Source organism: Sturnus vulgaris, chromosome 1 (genome assembly GCF_052056855.1).
Source record: "Sturnus vulgaris isolate bStuVul1 chromosome 1, bStuVul1.hap1, whole genome shotgun sequence".
NCBI lineage: Eukaryota > Metazoa > Chordata > Aves > Passeriformes > Sturnidae > Sturnus > Sturnus vulgaris.
The window spans coordinates 55,757,225-55,775,184 of NC_142243.1; the positions used below are offsets into that span (position 1 = coordinate 55,757,225).

Sequence of the window (17,960 nt, forward strand, 5' to 3'; positions counted from 1 at the left end):
AGCTCGATTTTCAAAAGTGCGAGGTAGGTGATTGTAGACACGTCTCAGTGCTGAGCTTTCATTTCCTTGTATGATCGCTCAACTTCAGCATCTTGCAGAATCCTAGTTTCTCTCCTCTGGCGCACGTCTGGGTAATGTGTGAGCAATGCCGTCACCTTAAAAAACCCCAGTAGATGGCAGCAGCGCACAAGCTTTTGGGAAAAGGAGACGCCGGCGACAGGAGTTTTACCTTTGTGTCCAAGGAAAGTGTGAACGAAGCCTTTAGATTTTTTTTTCACCACTCCCTTTCCTCCCCTGTGTGCAGAGCAGAAGGATGGGTAATTCACTGTCCTCTCCGTGTTTCAAGTATTCTGCATCTCCAGTCACTCAGGGGCTGTACATGCCCTTCTTGCTTTGCAGTTGCCATGTGGGTCTTGCATAAGGCGGGCAGCAAAGAAAAACCAGGCTTCTCAAGGAGACTCAGCCTTGTCTCCCCTCTGCTTTGTTTGGAGCAGTTCTCTCTTTGTGACGCTGCCTCCAGTACAGCCTCATGTCCCACTGCAGCGAGTTTCCATCCTTCCCGAGCCCCTGTGGCCCACTGGAGAACTGCTTATCGGTTTGTCTGTGCAATTTAGAAATGAAATTTGTACTCCTTGGTGCTGGCAGTCAGACAGTAGCTGCCTGCCAGTCTTTTAAGCACAAAAGCTATTCCAAAAAATGCTAGCTGTAGGTTTTGGAGCTGAGAAATTTGGCACAGTCAGTTCAAAGCCTGCTGAGATGTCTGTTGTGACTATCCAGACACTAATCACCAGAAAGTTTCACTCCTCACCCATGACATCGGTGGGTAATCATGTGGCACTCTAATCAACAGCTTATAGTGAACAAATAAAGGCAGAGGGTCTGACCCACAGCACAAGGTGAGAGCTGCTCTGCCATCATCTCCCAACACGTCTTGCTCTACCAGTAATGCATCCTGACTGTCCACATCCCAGCCTCTGGCACAGTGTCCCATGTCAGTGCTGGGACTCAGTACTCGTTCTCCAGTCTTCCTTCAGTATTTGCTCTCTATCTGCCTTCCTGGTGGATTTCAACTGCTGTATCTTGAATCACGTTGTAATGTCTGTGCAATACAGAGTGTCTGCAACACCTGAAATGCACTTGTGCTTGCTGCACCACAATAATTACAAACACCAGTAAAACAAGAGATTTTCTGCTTCTTTTGTAAAATGCTCAGATTGGTTTCTTAAGCAAGGACTAAATGATCACCTAACACTGCAAAAGAATAATAGGGTCTGTGGCAGGTGAATAGGACACAGCTGAAGGGGAAAGAGGCTGGTTGCAGCAGTAGGTGGTATACTTCAACAGCCTGCTCGCTTCCAGGAGCAAAAAGAAGAGCTCCAGGCAGATTTCGGTTCTCAGATTCATATTATGCTTTCTGGGCTTCTCCACTGGTAGCACAGAAACATCTTGTCTGGAAGATCTCTCTGCATGAGTCATCATGAATTGCAGGGATTTCTGTCCCTGGGTGCATGCTGTGCCAGTTGGGTTCTGTGTGCCAGGCTGATGTGGGAGCAAGAGACACTGATAAATTGTACCCGACATAGCATTTCCTCAGATATTATGAACCGGAAGACTGCAGCTCAAAATGTCTGTATAGACCACAAGAAGATTTCAAAGATAAAATACAGCCTTATGGCTTGATGGAAGTCAAGCTTTTTCTGTAAACCTCGGTTTCTTAATACAAACCACCAATTGAATAAAAACCAGCTGTTACATTTTTATCACAACAATGGTCTATATGACTTTTCTGCACTATATTAATTGATTTCCACATTTCTTTAGTAGGCTCCATGTTCTATGCAATTCCTTTTCAGTAGCTCCCTAGAGGCAAAAATACAGTACAGCAACCATTTCCAGGAGAAAACCTCGTCTTTGGAAGGCATTCAGCTGCACACCTTCTTAGTTGTGCTGGACACAGAACAGATATTCAAGGACATGAAAAAGGACAGTTCATCCCACTTTTGCAGATACTCTTGAATATCCTAGGTAACCTTTTTTCTTTCACAACTCTGGAGATCTGTACATATGCAACAAACATAAACAGCAGGGGCAAGAAAGTTATGAATCAAATGTCTGATGTTTTTATTACTATCTATTGATAATTTCAAGTTGATAGTGACTGCTTGAAAACTTTTTTATGAATAGAAGTTTGCAATATATAAGAATAAGCAGCCTCTCAGACTGCTGCTTTGAAATTTTTCAATCACACCTGGCATATATATCACCTTCAAAGATCTGTACAGTACACTGCTTCTCTATGAACAGGGGGATCAAGAATAAAATCATCAAACCAACAAGCCTGAATGTGTTACCCTAATTCCTATTCTTGGTTATTTCAGGAAGTAGCCAATTTGATAAAAATTAATCAAGTGGTTGAAAATACTCCTGAAAAACAGGTTTAGTAGTTTGGTTTTCCTGGATTTCAATTCCAGGAAATTTGATAGGTTTCTGTTATATTTTGTTTTGTTTTGTTTTAACATGCTGAATTCATATGAGTATTATATTTACAATACTAAGAAGCAAAATATTTGCACCTCAGAGAGAGATACACGGAGACTTTTAACAATCCACAGATCCATAAGACTTCTGAAAATTGTACCTTCCCAAATGTGCAGTATGGCTTGCAATGGCAGGAGGAGTTGGTTTTTATTACTAGCTTTGCTCACAGACAATGGCTTCAGTGTGCAGAAGATATTTCTTCTGCAGAAAGCTGTCTGAATTTCAACACCATTGAGCCAAGGTTTTGCAGTTTCCCCGTAGAACAAATCTGCTAATTCTAACCAAATATACATAATGATCAAAACAGGGGAAGACAGCACTCTGGATTAGTAGATGGAAGCCATTATTAATACCTACAACCTTGTACCCTGGATTTCCTGACCATCCTTAATGTGAGAAGAGCAGCCCCACTGTGTGTTGGTTATTATGAACAAAATCAGTACACATTTATTGTCTTATAAATACCACAGAAAGCATCTGCACCATTCAAATAATGCTTAAATTAGGGAATCAGGAAGCCAACTCATTTTATTGTAATGAAAGGGCAGAAGAAAAAATCTGGATAGGTCTTCAGAGAGCTTTAAGTGTGACAGAAAGCCACAGTCCACAGAAATAAACGTTCATGTGAATGTACAAGCAGAAGACAAAAATACCCGTCTACATTATAAATTGGACAAGAAAGTCTATGCTATCTATATTTTCCTGATAAAATTATAGTAAATGCTTCACATTCGTATTTTATTCTTTATCTGCAACAAAGCTTTATGGTTTTTTTTACCAGTTTTCCACTGGTAGCTGATGGTATTTGAATATATGGAAACCAAACTGGTGCAACAAAAAAAAAAAACAACAAAAAAAAAAAGAGCATGCAGAAAAAAATACTGCATCAAAATATGTGTATCATAGCAGTGGAGAAATATGGACCTGTATCAAAACTGTTTCAGTAATGTAGATATTGTCCTCAGTGGCTACCCTAATTTTGCTGTTATTTTTTGATTCAGAGGAAGATTTACGGAAGTAACAGAAAACCCTACATCTACTTTGAGAATGCCTCTTACATTTCCAATCTTTTATTTTCAATGAAAAATCTCTCCTGTAATTTTTCTGCCTCTTCAGTTTTTGGATCAAACCAGCATCAGGTGATACTGAAGGCAGACTCCTCTCAGTCCAGAAAAGTACTTAGAGAGAACGAGGCACTAAATTCCTATGTAAGCACTTCAGACCTTTTTTCATTTCAGTGAAATACTCCAAATCAGAGCTCTGCCCACGGCTCCTGCTAGATAAGAACCCATGAATTGCTACTAATTTGGGTAGATAAGTTCTTAAACAGGAAAAAATTACTCAAACACCTCTGTATTTGTGAGCCATGGAGGAGGATATGGGGGTCTTAGAGATCTGGTACATTGACAAGGAAAGTGTGCAGACCCTTTTGAATGCAGGGTGCCAATATGGGAGCTGTGTGGCTCCCTTTCTCCTCTCTTGTCACTTTCTTCTCCTACCAGCAGCAAACTTGCAGTTGCAGGCAGCATTATCTGTTCCTCTAAATCTCTCCTGGTGTATCTGTTTCACCAGTTTCATATCATATCCTCCCTTGATTGATTTTGTATCATTTACACATAGCTTTCGAGCTCTCTTTTCCAGCACCTGATCTTTGTTTTAAAAACCAAGAAATCTCCTGTTCACAGACCATATGTTGTCTGCAATCATTTGCCAGTTCTGGGAGTGCAGCCAGGAAGGAAACAGTGGGACAAGGAGTGATGGACTCACAGGAAATGTCCCTTCGTCTTATCCCTGTACACACCCTGAAAAAAGGGGAGCATGATATCTGAGTTGGAAGAAGGAAGCTAGTAAGGAGGGAGGGAGAATGAACAGCTTATACAAACTTCGAAGCTGGTAAGAGAGAAATGTGTTTCATATCAGCCTTTTCAGGAACTGACCATCATCTTAATGGTGAGTTTTACTACGGTGGACCGAGTAATTTCCAGCTCAGATTGTTGATTTTTCCCTGACCACCTATTTTCCTGATGTTATTTTCCAGACTATATTGAATTCTAAGCCTGTTTACATTTCTTCTCTTCCTTTTACTCTCAACATTATGATCCTTACAAGCTCTCTGTCTGACTTCTTCACAAAGTCAAGGAGCACAGAGTGTCCCATTTTTCCTAGGACTGTGTCCTGGGGTACAATGCAAAAATGTGTATTCTATCACCATCTGTTAAAATGTAGGAGGGGTGGTGATCCTTATCTCTGTGGGAGATATCCTCTGCTGATGTGCCATCTGATAAGATCGGGGGATGATCATCGTTATCTTTTCACAACCCATCCTTCCTCCAGAAGATATATTCTGTTAATGTGCCATTAAGTCCTATTGTGTGACTGATACGATTACATCACCCCATTGGGAGATGCTCCAGCCAGGGGCAGGAGCCAAGCCTTTCCTACCTAGATAAAAACTGAACTCTGGAACACCAAGACAGTCCTTTCTGGACTGGATCACTGGATCCCAGAGGGAAATCAGACCTTTTCCACATCATCGCTGGATCTTCGGAGGAAAACTGCACCTTCTACAGGAGCACTGCTTCAACAGAACCACATCTGTCATCCAGGAGGACTGCAGCCACCATTTATACGGACTGCTACCAACACCCTGACTGACAGGGTGTCAGGTTGTACTCTGACTCTGTCAGTGTTTTTTTTCTTTTGTGTTATTGCATGTATTTTATTTTTTCTCTTTTTCCCTATTAAATTATATTACTGACTTGGAGTCTCGCACTGGTTTTGCTTTCAAACCAACACAGACTGTCCCTAGCCAGTCAGTTATCAAAAGTGAGCTCACCAAACATGAACATTTACAAGATTGATACATTTACAATAAGGGTAAAAATGAATAATAGAGGGAAAGTAATTTGAGTTAGAGACATTTAAAAGGAAGGCAGTTAAAGACATTTAATTACTTCTTTATTGTCGATAATAACATGGTGGCAATGGTTTCAGCCTATTTTTCTTGAGCTGAGAGACAGTTTGTTATATGCTGTCTCCATTAATATCTCCAGCATACAAATAGAATGCCTTGTAACTGCAAAAGGCAATTACTCTTATAACATATGCATAATGAAATCTCACTGCATTTTATTTTTGTCCTTAATAAGAACAGTTTACATTTTTGCAATTTGTGATGCATCTTTTTCTTTTAAGATATGTATTTGCATGGGACCTTTTTTAAAAAGAGGGAGGAAAAAAGATAAATAAAACAGTTCAAGTAGCCCCCCAAACATATATATATATTCAGAATGGAATGGTGGCATTGTTAATTAAGCTGAAGACAAAAAGGAAGGGCACTTTTATACAAAGACATGCCGTCCTCACTAAATAAGGAGGAGACAACTGAGGAAGGGGGCAGCTTCTAATATTTCGAGCTAATGACAGCTGTTCCCAGACAATAGAGCTGGACAGGCTGAAGCTGCACCCAGCACTTGTGCCTGTTGTTTAACTAATGGGACTGCCTATCAGAAACATGGTCTGAGTCTGAGAGCTTCACTGTTCTGTGCTGATGTCCTGAGAGATTACAGAAGATCAGTGCAGTTCCCAATACAGTCCATGTCTTACAGAAATAGATACTAAAATTTGTAAGTGCACAAGCATATCTATCTACCTGAGCTTTCAATGACCCCCCTTTTTCACAGGACCATAGAAAAGACCTCAAAATCATCAAGTCTAACCTTTGACCTAATATGGCCACTAAATTGTGGCAATAGTGCCATACCCACTCATTTTTTGAACATTTCCAGGGATGGTGATTCCACCGTTTCCCTTTCATCATGACACACTAATGTTATGGAGATACTTTTACTGAATATTGTAAACAAGTAAGATCGTGATATTGAGCCTGGTTCAGCAACTCTAGTGTACTGCAGTTCAACAGTGTGGACTTGAGAGACTCCTAAAATGATTTGGGTTGGAAGAAACCTTAAAGATCATCTAGTTCCAAACTCCCTGCCATGGGCAGGGAAACATTCAGGGAAACTAGATCAGGTTGCTCAGAAAAATCTGGCATTGAGCACTTCCAGGGATGGGCCATTCACAGCTTCTCTGGGCAAATAGTTTCAGTGTCTCACCACCCTCACAGAAAATAAATTCTTCCTTATGTCACATCTAAATCTACCCTCTTTCAGATTAAAATTGCCCCCTGTCTTATCACTACAGGACTTGGTAAAAAGTCTCACTCCAGTTTTCTTATAAGGCCCCTTTATATATTTAAGGGTTGCAATCAGGTCTCCCTAAAGCCTGCTCCAGACGGAACAATCTCAACTCTCCCAGTCTGCATTGAGAGAGGAGGTGTTCCAGTCCTCTGTCTAGACACACTCCAACAGGTCCATCCCTTTTTTTTTGCTGGGGACCCCAGATCTGGATGCAGCACTTCAGGTGAGACATAAGAAGAGCAGAGGGACCGAATTGTCTTCTAACCTGCTGACCACACTGCTTTTTCTACAGGCTGAAATCTGATTACCTTTCTGGGCTGCAGGCATCGACTTACAGAACAAGTTTTCAGGGAATGCAATGGGAGTGCTGAACATTCAGACAGGGAAGCTGATTCAGTTCAACATAATACCTGGGCATCTCTGAACAGACACAAACATGTTAATTGAAATAATGCATTTTTGTTTGGTCATAAAGAATTACAGATATTCAGATAACCCATTTAATTTAGGTAATTAGCAAACTGTCTTTTTATGCTTGGTTTTAAATAGACGGATAGATGATGGTTTAGCAAAAAACTTTAATCCCAGAGGCTAATGCTCATTGTTCTACTGAGTCACATTGGGCTGTGTTTCAGTATGTCAGAATGATGGAAGATGCAGCCCATCAAACTGCCAAAAACATGACGTGTGGAATAAAAATAGATGTTTTTAGTGCTGCTGAATTGTCTGGAGTCATATTATTCAAATTTGCATGTAATACTCTATCCATAGAACACAGTGATCACCTTCTCTGTTGTTTCTTGAAAGCACTGTCCCAGAAATCATTAACAAAACTAGTTTCTCATGGGGAACAGCAAGGTTATACAGTCTTAGGTCTCTTTTAGTCTTGCCTATATAATCCCTCTGTAACCTAAAAGAAGAGTTTCACACTATAGATTATGCTTGGTACATTGCATACTTTTGGTTTTTTTCTAGTGCTGAACCCTCTCAGGCAGAAGAGATTATTTATTCTGGGTCATATACGTATGTATTTGCACCATCATGGTACTTGACTTCTTTGTTCAAGTGCAATAAAAATACATGGGTTGGGATACTGCAAGCCAAAGAAAAAATTGTGAATGCAGCAACAAGAAATATTGCTACTAAGAAATTACTGTACTCTGTTTCTTCATTTTCCAGATCCTGAAGTGTCTAATTCAAAACATGCTGGCCACATGGAGAAGTCTAATGTAGCCCTGGTCATTCCTGGAAGAGTTCTCTTCAGGCTGAAGCAGATTCTGGTCTTTGCAAACACATCTGCACTGCTTCGAACGTCCTCCACGAAGGACTAGGATTGCTGGGCTTTTTACCTCTCCCAGGTTCTTCTCCACTCTGGAACCTAGGCAATATACTGTCCAGTTACCCCAGCCCAGGTTTAAGTCTTCAACACACTTCCTGAGAATCACAGCACAGAGTTTTAGTAGAGATCTGAAGTGTAATGGCTTCCCTTTAAGTTGATTAAGTATTGTCATCCTAATTCGACATTGCATGGAGGAGGTCAGTGATGCAGAAAATCAGAATTATTTTGACATCTAGGTTTGTGACAAAGATGGCACCAGGATCTCTCTCAGGGCATTCTGGTCAATCTTCCTAGCAATACCTCCCTTCCAGCTGGCACAGTAAATAAACACTAGCCAGTAAAAAGGAATCTAATTTTATGAAACATAATAAACCTTACCAGGACTTCAGGATGGTGTCATATTGGTCCTGAGTTTTAAAATTTCAGCTTTCTTCCTGGCAACATTTTAATGCAATTTTTAGAAAAATACCAGAAAGCAACCAACATCCCTAACAGCCTTATTAACAGATACTGTGCAAGAAGCGGAGGCATGAAACATGAATTAAATTTAAAAACCCACTTCGTTATTATTTTTATTTTAAAAGTGCATGAGAACATATAGTCTTTTCAATGCGTTGTAATTATTGTAATTATAGAATTTTTTAAAAAGTCTTGTAGTAGCACTTGAAATCTGAAACTAGAACTGCCAGCAAAGAGAGGCCATGTATATTATTAATAGAGAATGAAATCAGAGTAACTAAATGATGGATGGTGGAAAGTGGATTGCATTTTTAAAGGTGATATTGTAGCATTAAGTGTTATTAGTAACTGAGACAAGAATCTTTTAAATAATGCCCTTAGCTACAAGTCCAACTCGCACAAGTAGGTGGCTATGCCCATATGGAATGTGACTGTAATTTGGATTTTCCAGGATAAAACTGACTGCAGGACTGGGACATAGTTATTAGAGGATGCAATTCAAGCTGTTATAATTCTTCATTTTCACATATTTCATTCACATTTTGCTTGTGTCTTTGGGTCCCAAAACTTTTGTAATATTTTTTCAGTGTGTTTAGGAGCAATTCTTGAAGTCTATGAGTGCTACTGCAATTCCATTAGCTGTTCCTACTTCATAACTGTAAATCTTATTTGTATTGTGACTCTGAGGTGGCTGTGTGTGTTAGTAACCTTACACCAGTAGTTCTCAGTCTAATATTGCATAAACTTCTTTTGCAATAACACTAGCTTGCTGCTATACAATCCAAAGGTTCCCAAGTGCTATATTAATAAATATAGCCTTTTATGATATTCTGTTCAGAGATAGATCATTCCAAATGGAATGTTGGTTCAATGCTTTAACTCTTCAAACCATTTATTTCTAAGAGTCTGACTTTAACCTTCCTCTCACAAATTGTAGAGTTTAACTTGAATGACATTGTTGAAATACATGGCTTATCTGTGATTCCTACAGATTAGGTGTGATTTAAGTAGCTGCAGTCTGGTCTTTAGTAACCTCGAATCAGAGAATATTCTGAGTTGGAAGTGACCCATCAGGCAGCACACAATACTCCAAGAGTCACACCATGTGTCTAAGAACATTGTCCAAACACTTCTCAAACTCTGCCAGGCTTGGTGCTGTGACCACTTCCCTGGGGAGCCTGTTCCAGTGTCAAACCAGCCTCTGGGTGGAAAATCTTTTACTTATTTCCAACCTAAACCTCCTCCGACTCAGCTTCTTGCCATTAATCCACAACAATATTTTACAATTCCTCTGGGAGGGCAAACAATACATATGCTGCACACATTCTTAAATAGCAATAAAGACTCTAGATTATGTGATCATACAAGGGTTCAAGACCTTCAGTTCCTCAGGACATTTTGACAAAAAATGACAAGAGAAGAGGAAATAGTGTGGAAATTCTAGATGTTTTTCTGAGACCTGTATGCCATCAGTGTTTCAATTTCTCAAAATAATTTCATACACTGTTTCTGTAAGATTCTTCAGGGATTTAATTTACCCTATGACTATATATACCTGTTCGTTTATTTTTCCACAATTTCTTTGCAGTGTGCTTGCAAACTTAACACTGAGTTTCAAAATTAGGCATTCTGTCTTGCTAAAAGAAGACAAAACCCTTTCCTTTCTTTCCTTACAAGTCCTGTAATGTGGCCCAGGGAAACAGGTAACTTCTCTCTGGTTCAAACTCCATAACCAGCTGTGAAGCCTGTGGATGTCTAAATACTTATCAAAGTTTGATCTCTGTGTCCCTATTTCTATTCATGAAATTGCTCAGGTATAATTAGAGGCTTATCCATAATTACAGAATGGCTTTTTGTCCCCACAGAATGGGGCACACAGATGGACACTATAATGGAAATTAGTCAGCAGCCTGTCCATGATTGATGAGTCGGTAAAGAGCCCAGCTTCTCCCCTCACTGGAGCATAGGTGCTCTTGGACCCAGCCAGCAGGCAAGAGAGCAGACGGCATTCCAGCATTCACATTAGCAGGTGGTCCTGAGTAAACAAATCTCCTGAGTGAAAGATGACATCCTTACATAATCAGTTTTCCAATGAGAATTGTTTTTAATTGTTTTTAAGCAGAAAATATCTCTCAGAGAAAGATGCAGCACTGAACTGCTTCTTTCAGCTCTTCTTTTTGCCTCAGTAACACAGAAAAATTCCCCGCAAATGAGCCAGGGACAAATGCAGAGAGACCAGTCCTGTATTTACTTGACTCACATTACTAAACATACTTTGAACATGGGATCTGGCGACATTCATGATTCATGATCAGACTCAACACACAGTGCTGAAACTCCTATTAATTCTCTGAGAAAGCTGTCAGGCTCCATTTTGATCTCGTGCCTAATGAGAAAGGTTTGTCATGCCCTGTGAAAAATACTGGGCAAGCCTTACAGGTTTCTAAAATCTCATTTTTGTTCCCTTCCTTTCAGACTCTGCTGCAAGGAGCTCAATGCTACTGTTCAGGAATGGATGAGAGGGAGACAAAGCGATGCAAGTGTGAGCTGGCTAGAATCAATGCCTGTTTCACTGCAGCCAGGAGATCAGCATGCAGGAAACACGCTAGCACCTGGGAAGTGTATACTGAAGCACAGCACCAAGGGACACCAGGACAGCTGGATTAATGAATCTGTGCTGGAAACTTCATGTGGGGATCCTTTTTTGTCAAACAGGGAATGAAAGAGAATGGATGAAAATGAGTGGTAAAAAATGCGGAGAGTAGAAAGATAACTTTTATCAATCTCATGAGATCAAGTATGAGAAGAGGAATGCACGTGCTTCACAAATGATTGTATTTAAAAGCACATTTTTTTTCTTTCAATCTCTTGCCCTCTGATCAGTATAAAATAGTACTGTTGAGTCGATTCAGTGCAGGCTAGAACTTCTTATTGTCTGAAGTGATGTGCATGTAGTCCTGCTGCATAGTAACTAGGGCAGAGAGTTTCTGACAAATGTGTGATCATTTCTGCCTTGTTTGAATGAGATTACCAGTTTTAGTTTCCTTGTGCAGAAAGTCTAAACTTTTACTGCTTCTGGTTCTTGGGATCTGATCATTAGTCTTTTGATTGTATAAAAAAATCAGCTTCTGAAGGCACAGAATGATGTAGAAATTTTAGCTTCCCTCAACAGCCTCTCCACCACAAAAAGCCAACCCCAAATTGAAAAAAAATAAAAAAGAAGAAAAAGAAAATTATTCTATCTTTAATGATTGCATTCATTTTTTTTTAAACCATGAGATTCATACTCAGAAACTAGAAAGCAGTGAAAGGAACCTTAAAAACCCAGAATCCCAAGGAGTATTATAAACACCTGTAATTACAAAACAACAATGTACCAAATTGAACACCAGATTAAATGCTTATGCCATGTGTATGTAGAAACAAATATAGAGAGAACAGTTTCATTTAACAGCTGTAGGTACTGCATTGCTACATGATATCAGATCTTTGCCCTCTGGGAACATTTAGAAGCTTTTCCTAAAGCTGATGGCTATCCCAAATGTAATTTAATATCTCCTATACACTGAAACTGTAATAAGGTACATTCGTACATGCTGCTGTGAAACTGTTACCAGCAAATATTGCACACAAAAAACCTGTAAACCTCTAGCTAATGTACTGCTTAATGCCATGAAAACCAATTAGAATGCCATTGTTAGAGCTGCTGCTTAGTCTACTTGGGATAAATTAATAACTGGCATTAAATATATACTTTCACAAATTTGGAAATAGCCCTACATGATTGCTTTGTGCAGAGTTCACAATTACCGTCAAAAAATAATTGAAAAAGAAAACTGACAAAGGCAGTAGAAATCACTAAATTAACTTTTCCTATCTACTACCCAAAAGACTGTATAAATCCCTTTGTGTTGCCCACAAATCCCTTTGTGTTGCCTCCCTTCAAAAGAATACATGATAAATGATAAAAATATTAAATCAAATGCAATGCAGGAAGTGATGAACTATGACTAGCCATTGGTTTAGTGAACTAATCCTATGAAACAAACTTCCTAGAATTCTTTGTTATTATTTACTTTCTCCTACTTATAATCACATAGTAAAAATAAAAGCAGAAATAGTTTTTGCAGTATTTCAGCAAGGAACTAGTAAATGAATTCAGATTCTTAGATGCCCTGTGATGGGGAAGGCAGGTATGGCAAGCAGGGCTGAATATCCTCTCGTGTGCCTGGAATACTGGACGAATAGATGCTTTTTTCCATGCAGTATTTATAAATTAAAGAAGCTCCAGGGATTGCTGCTCATATCTCCCTATGAAGCTCTTCCAAAACGCCAGTTAAATCTCCTTCATTTCCTCCACTACCAGGCTCATTTGCCAGCCTCAGAGGGAGCAGTGAGGAAACAATGCAGGCTCCTAAGATCTTCCTTCTAATACTTCTGTCCTATGCCTTTCCCTCCAATGATGGCCCAAAACTAAGACCCTATTATGACAGGAAAAATTAAACTTCCTATATCTGGAAAAGTTTACGAGATCATAGTTCTCAATGGAAGGGTAAGATTTACCTGAGCTAGTCCTGAAATGCAGATTTCATACAGTTTTATATTGCACAAATGCTCACTTTTTAGTGTAGTACTTATCAAAACTCCCTTGCATTCCACTTTACATGAACACTATGAAATGAAGAATGTTTTGGGATTATATACATACTTTTAAAATTTTCACTCTTGCTCTACTTCACCTGCATAATGCTCACAGTCATTTACTCCTTGTGTTTCAGGTTACGTGACTTACAAGTTGAATTAGAATATGATTTGGACTTGCTCCATTTCAATAATGTTTGAGCAAAAATTCAAAGTACTTCCCTGTCTGCTCCCCTGGAAAATGACTTAATGAAATACCAGTAGGGGGTTTATTTTCTTAAGAATTGCTCAATGAACACAGTGCAAGAAGGGAAAATGTAATAGGTATACTGTATAGTTGTAGAAAGCTATTTGTGTTCACAAGCAAAGGAAACTGAAATCCAGGTCAAACATTTCAAGCTGTTTTTCTGGAAGGATAACCCCAAAATGATAAATTTTCATAGCAAGGAGAAGTGGAAGGCATGTCAGTAGTGCCAATTTAGCCTGAAACACATCCACATTTCTATCCAAGAATGTATTAGAGACAGAGTGGATAGGGGCAGTTCTGAATATACAATGTATGGATCGACCAGTAAATCACAACTCTGCATATTTATGTTGGTAAGGATATTGTAGACAGCAGTGGACTACTCTTTAGGTTGCTCCCACAAGAGACAGATAATCTGTCTTGTTATTTTTCTCTGGACAAAAAAATCCCTTCAAATATTCTATAGTGCAAAACATTTGGTTATAAAATTAAAAGTAGATTGTGAATATGGTGAATGATCATCAGTTTTTAGGGCTATAAAATGTATATTTAATCTAAATCAGTTTACTGTAAAACTTAACTTGAAATTGAATTTATGGTATTACTATATATGCAATTTTAAATGTCCTCTAGAATAAGCAGAAAAGCTATAGCTGTTGAAATATATGACTCTCTAATGTCTTGCCAAAAAAGCTTTGAGTTGCATACAGAAATAAATGATATGTTTCATGTAGGAAATTTGAGCCCCATTAAAATAACTGAGCTAGTGTGATCTAGTGTGATCTGAAGCTGTGATCCTAAGAAGAGTCCAGCAAACGAAAGTCAGCTCACAGTTTGGGAGGCAATGGGGTTTTCTATCAGAAATTTTATCTACTAAAGCTGTTGAATTGGTATTTATTTGGTATTTGGTATTTGGTATTTGGTATTGCAATAGTTATATCAGCAGTTAACAAATGCTTTAGAAGAGCATTAGAAGGTACAGTTTGAGTTGTTGCCTTTAAAGTAATATTAAGGACTTGGTTCACTGCAATCATCAAGGTTTCAGAAAAAAGTTATCCTCACATAAACGTTAATTAAGCCTAACTAATTCTGAATATAAGGATGAACCCAGCACACAGTTTGTGCTATCAATTACATCTAAAACTGTTCTAGTACTTTTTTAAGAAAAGGTACTAGTTCAGACATCTAAGAAAAATGTTGTAAGGAGGGAGTCTGTGTTCTGCCTATTGCTCTTTTCTTCAGTTTTCTAACTAACTTATTGTGTGGCTCTTTAACTCTCGTTAAACCACTGAGAAGCTTCTCAAATCGGGTTTGAATACAATAAAGACTTTCCTTCTCTCCTGTTACCTGTTCTTCTCAGACGCACATGAAGTCAGAATTTCTTTAATTTTCTACATAAAAGCTTGCAAATAAGATCTAGAGATTCCCTAAAAAAATCCGCTAAGTGCAGTATGTTTCAAATTCACGAATTTTACAAATAATGAGAACTCAACTCAGTGTCACATTTTATGGAAATCAGATATTTAAATCAGAGATACATAAAGTGGTTTTTAGACTTTGTCTATGCTCTATTCTCTCTTTCTTACTAGTAACTGATTACTTTTTTGTCCAGAAATTCAGTGCATGAATATATCAGTGGTATATTTCAAAGAGTTTGTTTAAGTAGTCTTTGACTTTTGTGTCTAATTGGCATTAATGTGCAGTTCTTGACTCTGGAAATCATGACAAATCATGAAGAAAGATGCAAACTATTATTACCCAAAATAAATCCACTCTACAAATACTTTTAAACATGTTTGTTTGTGATTCTGATATCACAGTTCTCCTCCAGGTGAAAAATAAGGGATGAAAAGATGGGTTGAACACAGCCTCAAAATATCCTGATAGCACCGAGCTGGATGGATAGAAATATTCAGTGTCTTACCAGTATTATTTTTTCAAGTGTACCAGGACCTGAACTCACTTTCTTGCATTTTCCTTAGGGAATACCATTTCCTAATTTTGTTTGTAGTATTATGTAGAAATTTTATTTTGATATAGTGACTTTTATTTTGTACTCCCCACTGGACAGTCTTTATATACTCTTGTCATATCTGACAACCAGCAAGTTTCCATGGACTTTTAGTTCTGCCTCTCAAAATTATAAGCAAGCTATACCACGGTGGAATGAGAAGTGAGCAGTGGGGATGTTTGAAGAAATGATAAGCCTTGCTTTCTCCAGGTGGCCCAAACTGATTTGATTCTTTTCTGCATGTCTGAGCCGGCAACAAATATATCACTTCCTACCTATGAAGTTGTCTGCAATATGTTAAATGGGTTCTAAATCATACTTGATGTTCATAAACTCACATAAACTACATACTGTAATTTCCCAAACTATTTTTTTCCCAGAGCCTTTGATGAGGAAGGTGATGCAATTTTCTTTCATTATGAGAGGGATAAACTCACAAATTAAAATTAGAGTTTGTGGCCATTCTTTGCTATATATGGTTTTAAATTATGATGACAAGTATATCAAATTGTTTATTGCTGAGGGTGGTAGTTGAGTATATGAGCTAAAGAAATAACATTTAAACATGTTAACAGCTTTAATAACATCAAGCTTCACAATCTGGGTTTTGATCTATTAAGGTTAAAATTGTATTTCAAGTTCCAATTTTGAATTTCATTATCTGATTATGCCTATTTTATTATTAACATGAGCAAAACAAAGTGCAAATTGCCTAAAATTCGATATCTAGGAGGTTTTGATTTATCTGATTCAAGTGCTAATTCACTACTTAATCCAAACGCTTTGGTGAGAAATTCTGGATGCAACACAGATAAGAACTAGTTGAATACTGTGGAGAGAAGTCCCTTGTCCTTAGCCAAGGCATATCTGTAAAATGATCCCAGAATCTCTAAGTCATCAGCTTCCAGAACTCACTCAAGAAAACAATGCATTTCTACTTTCTGAAAAAGAGTATTCATTCAGTTCTTATCATTCTTACACTGCTTCTATTATCTACTCTCAGTTTTGGTAATCAGGACATGTATTCTACAGTGTCAGTGGCCAACTATTGCACAGTTGTGTCTTGGCTATTTTAGCAGTGACGTCTTAAAGACAGAAAGAAAAGAGGAAAGAAACTTCTGCACCATCTTAGTACAAAGAAAGGAACAGAAAAAATACATAAGCTTAACTACAACTATATGATGACACACATATTAGTACACATCAGAGTACTCCCTTTGGAATAGCTGCCCTGAATATAGAAAGTTCTTCTCCAAAAACCTACAGGATCCAGGGAAACAGCCTCTCCTTCAATTGCAGACTCAGTCAGTCAGTTGAAGTTATATCATGTTACCATGCTGTCCTACAAAGAACCAACATGACCCACTGAATATCGAAATCTAGGCATATATGCTTAGATTGTCTTCAGGGGAAAATAGATACACTTAAGGCACTTCTTCCTAGATCTGGCCTTGCTTTCACACCACAGTTGCACTGATGAGGCAACTGAGGGAGCTACATCCTATATCAGAATATAATATTTTGTGCAGCATAATCATAACTGACCAAGGCATATATTTGTTTTCCTTAGAATGCAATGAATGCACTGCCACACTCTCCCAAGGGAGGTCAACGTTCAAAAAGTTCCTAAAAATTGCTTAGGAGCAGTAGTAATTCACAAAGTTGAATTCCAAGTATAATTCTTGTCATTATGAAAAAAGTTTTTCTAGGACCATGGAGTTTCATTATCTGACTCAACCAATAGATTTCACTGAGTTACTAATGAACCTTGTCTCACCCCTAGAAGAAGACAAAATCCTCAAAGTCCCAGTAGGAATATCAGAATGATTAATGGTGGCTGTGTATGCACAAAGTTCCCTCTTCAGTTATGCCATCTCCTTAATGGTGCATTAAGCAGAAGCAAAATATATTTTAAATACATTGATTTTCTTGAATGTTACCCATTTCAACTCATTGAAATGAATAGTTAAATGTTGTCATGTGGTGTTTCAAATCTTTTAAACTACATTACTAAAAGGTGGACTTTCCTTTGCCTGGAAGTAATGCAGCTGCCTGTCACTGAATTTGAATTGAAAAAGAAAATTAGCTTTGTCAGCAGGAACAGCAGGGATAGCTAACCTGGTACTTAATTTAGATCAAATATTCATAGTGAGAGTACAAATTAAATTGTTCATTTAAACTATTGCTCTGTTTCGGATAGGCCACTAAAAACTGAAACACAGGGATTGATTTATTTTCTTTTTACAAATTAAAATAGTGGTGAACATCATGAGCTAGCTCATGTCACAGAAATAATATGAACTGAATATATAATTTCACTTGGAGCTATATTAAAAATATTCTCCCTTTGCAAGGATTTTATTTTCACATCTATTAAGAATATAATTAAATGAGCCAAAGAAAAGTTATTGGCACACATGACAAGGACTATATTTTTATAATTTATATGGTACTATTACTTTACAGAAAAAAACAATTGGAAAAATATTATTACTATCACTTCACTAAACCATGGTATTCTATTTT

At 38.1% G+C, this 17,960-nt stretch overlaps 1 protein-coding gene and 1 long non-coding RNA gene across 4 annotated transcripts in view; one reads left to right on the top strand and one right to left on the bottom strand.

The window, feature by feature from the left end:
* LOC148225212 (uncharacterized) overlaps positions 1-15,190 on the top strand; it is a 30,857-nt gene extending 15,667 nt beyond the window's left edge. Inside the window, exons 3-4 of the long non-coding RNA XR_015804645.1 lie at positions 7,917-8,273; positions 11,011-15,190. This is a non-coding gene — a long non-coding RNA (uncharacterized LOC148225212). The remainder of the gene's footprint in view (positions 1-7,916; positions 8,274-11,010) is intronic.
* Positions 1-17,960, bottom strand: part of CNTNAP2 (contactin associated protein 2) — a 1,082,030-nt gene that overhangs the window by 135,738 nt on the left and 928,332 nt on the right. The window lies entirely within an intron of this gene.